This window comes from Triticum urartu, chromosome 5A (assembly GCF_056163025.1).
Source record: "Triticum urartu cultivar PI428250 chromosome 5A, HENAU_Tu73, whole genome shotgun sequence".
Lineage (NCBI taxonomy): Eukaryota > Viridiplantae > Streptophyta > Magnoliopsida > Poales > Poaceae > Triticum > Triticum urartu.
This window is the reverse complement of record NC_141877.1, coordinates 414,044,883-414,049,116: the sequence shown is the minus strand read 5'-3', so window position 1 is coordinate 414,049,116 and position 4,234 is coordinate 414,044,883.

Here is a 4,234-nt window from a genome sequence, read left to right as displayed (position 1 = left end):
TGCGCCCCTACCGGCCTCGCCGGAATTCATCAAGTTCAGCACCGCCGCGCCCTCTGACCTCCCTTGTTACCCGCGTCGTCGTCGTTCGTCTTCAACCGCGGGACCGCTACTTCGTCATCCACCTCGGCTCTGGCCACCATGGACGCCTCATGCCCAAGATCTTCCTCCTATGTGGTGTAGAGCTGCACCACCACCACCTCGAGGCCCCTTGCAGTCTTCGTTTCGGAACGCCAAGAAGCCGATGGCACTAGGGTGCGCTAAGTTCCACTAATGTTGACCCCGGACATCTACGATACGTGGACCTCTACGATCAATGCGGAACCATCAAATACAACTATTACGTTGATACGGGAATCACTACTGTTGCAAGAACCGAGACCAGCAAGTTCGAAGACCCCAAGAACCATGACATTTGACGCATAGTACGACTACCATCGCCGTGAACCACTACCATCACCGATGAACGATAGGACGACTACTTCGACTACCGTTGCGTGAACCACTACTTCCCTCGACGTCCGAGAACGTCTACTTCCACTACTTCCTCTACACCGACTCGAACCGCTCCGATAATGCATGCTTCAAAGGTATAACCGCCGAGACGACCGTCCGTGAACTAATGCATGTGTGTTGTATGTAATTCTCGTGTTTGCACCGTGTCCGAGTTGTCTCTTGCTCGGTCCTCCTTGTTTGCCGCTAACCCGTGGGAACCCGGTAACCGGGAGCACCCCACCGTTTATCGCATGACCCGAATCCGCACACTTCTCCTTTGCATCGCTATCTCAATCGAGTTACCGGGAACCGGAACGTTTCCGTGGCACCGTTTCGTTATCGTTGCCGTGGCACCCCTTTTGTTTCCGCCACGATGACAAATGCTTCTTAATGCTCTTGTCAAATTTTAATAAAAAATTGCATAAACTTGAACATGTCATCCGCATCATGTTAACAACTTTAAGATGTTTAAAATTGTTGTTGTTTGCTTCATTTTGCTAATGCATATGGGGATTTACCGGATTTGTTGTTTGTTATATCCGGCCCCATTTCAATTGTTTAGATGGTGTAGTTTTGTTATGCTTCACCTCTTACCATGTTTAACAACATTTAATATTGTTGGGTACATAAACGAGATCGAACTAAATAATTGATGTGGTGTTCCGTCAATATGCAACTCGTTGCATATTGAGCTCCACTTAATTTGTAGGATTGTTTGTGCACTTTTCCAAGCCATGCATATTTAAACCGGACATGCATCATACTTGATTGTGCATCATGCCATGTTCATGTGTTGGTTGTTTACTATGTTGTTTGCTTCTTTCCGGGTTGCTCCTCGCGTTAGCTTCGGTTTCGTTCCGGAGTGGTGAGTTTTGGTTCGACTACGTCTGCTTTGTCTTCTTCATGGACTCGTTCTTCTTCCTTGCGGGATCTCGTGCAAGATGACCATACCCTCGAAATCACTTCTATCTTTGCTTGCTAGAGGCTCGCTCTTTTGCTATGCCTATGCTACGATACCTACCACTTACTTATCATGCCTCCCATATTGTTGAACCAAGCCTCTAACCCACCTTGTCCTAGCAAACCGTTGTTTGGCTATGTTACCGCTTTGCTCAGCCCCTCTTATAGCGTTGTTAGTTGCATGTGAAGATTGAAGTTTGTTCCTTGTTGGAACATGGAGATGCTGTTCCTTGTTGGAACATGTTTACTTGTTGGGAAATGACAATATCTCTTATTTAATTAATGCATCTATATACTTGGTAAAGGGTGGAAGGCTCGGCCTTATGCCTGGTGTGTTGTTCCACTCTTGCCGCCCTAGTTTCCGTCATATCGGTGTTATGTTCCCGGATTTTGCATTCCTTACGCGGTTGGGTTATAATGGGAACCCCTTGATAGTTCGCCTTGAATAAAACTCCTCCAGCATGGCCCAACATTGGTTTTACCATTCGCCACCTAGCCTTTTCTTTCCCTTGGGTTCTGCAGACTCAAGGGTCATCTTTATTTTAAACCCCCGGGCCAGTGCTCCTCTGAGTGTTGGTCCAAACTGAGCGATGTCCGGAGCTACCAGGGGCAACTCTGGGCTGGCCCACCCGACGTCTGGCTCATCCGGTGTGCCCTGAGAACGAGATATGTGCAGCTCCTATCGGGATTTGTTGGCACATCTGGGTGGCTTTGCTGGTCTTGTTTTACCATTGTCGAAATGTCTTGTAACCGGGATTCCGAGTCTGATCGGGTCTTCCCGCTAGAAGGAATATCCTTCGTTGACCGTGAGAGCTTGTGATGGGCTAAGTTGGGACACCCCTGCAGGGATTTGAACTTTCGAAAGCCGTGCCCGCGGTTATGGGCAGATGGGAATTTGTTAACGTCCGGTTGTAGAAAACCTGAAGTTGACCTTAATTAAAATACATCAACCGCGTGTGTAACCGTGATGGTCTCTTTCCGGCGGAGTCCCGGAAGTGAACACGGTGTTGGAGTTATGCTTGACGTAGGTTGTTCTAGGATCACTTCTTGATCATACTTTTATCGACCGTGCTTTGCCTTCTCTTCTCGCTCTCATTTGTGTATGTTATCCACCATATATGCTAGTTGCTTGCTGCAGCTCCACATCATACCTTACCTTATCCATAAGCTTAAATAGTCTTGATCGCGAGGGTGTGAGATTGTTGAGTCACAGATACTTCCAGAACCAGCTTGCAGGTGCCGATGAGTCCGTGCAGATGACACAACCAAGCTCAGGAGGAGCTCGATGAAGATCTTGTCCCTTTGTGTTGTTCCGTTCTAGTTGATCAGTAGTGGAGCCCAGTTGGGGTCGATCGGGGACCGTGTCGCATTTGGGGTTCTTCTTTTATTTTGGTTCCGTAGTCGGACCTTGTTTGTATTTGGATGATGTAATGCTTTATTCATGTAATTGTGTGAAGTGGCGATTGTAAGCCAACTATGTATCTCTTTCCCTTATGTATTACATGGGTTGTGTGAAGATTACCTCACTTGCGACATTGCTTTCAATGCGGTTATGCCTCTAAGTCGTGCTTCGACACGTGGGAGATATAGCCGCATCGAGGGCATTACAGGTGCTTAGGCGAAGCCCTGCGACAGTAAAACATCAAGATCGTCACCACGCCGTCGTGCTGACGGAACTCTTCCCCGACACTTTGCTGGATCAGAGTCCGAGGATCGTCATCGAGCTAAACGTGTGCTAGAACTCGGAGGTGCCGTAGTTTCGGTGCTTGATCGGTCGGGCCGTGAAGACGTACGACTACATCATCCGCGTTGTCGTAACGCTTCCGCTGTCGGTCTACGAGGGTACGTAGATCACACTCTCCCCTCTCGTTGCTATGCATCACCATGATCTTGCGTGTGCGTAGGAAATTTTTTGAAATTACTACGTTCCCCAACATACCCCTCACTTCGGCCTGTGACTCAAGACCTTTGATGTGAAGCCGGAGATGGTTGAGGGGCAGCATGCAGCGTGTGGAGGGGCATTAATAAGCAAGATCGCTGGAGCTCCGTGGCCAAAGGGTTCCTTTCCAGAGGTGTCCGGATTATGGCAACGGGAGTGGTTCTACGTCACCGCTCCCAGAAGTGCCAAGTGGGTAGCTTCCCCCGCCTTTCGCTCGGGCCCTCCACCACAACTGATGTCATGGATCAGCAGGGGGCTGAGCTGGGGTCCAGCCAATGATGTGCCCATACTGCAGAGCCGCATCCGAGATCTCTTCGAGGGATATTTTAGTTTGGTTATGGTAGTGCAAGTCATGCTGGTTCGTCGAGTCCAGCCTTGCAAACGCCGGCCCCTTCGCTTGTGGGAATTCAACCCAGAAGGACCGCGCGCTATTCTGAATTTCCTCGGCCTGACGCACGAGGAGATGTACAAGTCGTTCTTCGGACCCCAAATAGAGTGTCCGGACACCTCCGAGGACGTGGGCCTGAGCAGCAACCGCACCGCGGCCCAAGTAAGTAATCCTCTAGTCGAACACACTATCTTTCATTTATCACGATGTCATTCTGAAGAATCGCTTTTCGACCAGGACTGGATAACAAAGGCGAATATGATCCGCTGTTCGGCCCCCCTTCCCGATGGCTTGGACAATCCGGTGCTGGAAAAGATGCTTGAGCCAGCACCTTGCCTGGTGCCCTCAAAGGAAGATGAAGGGGGGAATAAAGAGGGCGAAAGCGGGCCTCCACCGCTACCTATTCAAACCGAGGGAACAAGCGCCTCCGTGAGGGAGGATAACCAAGGGAAGAA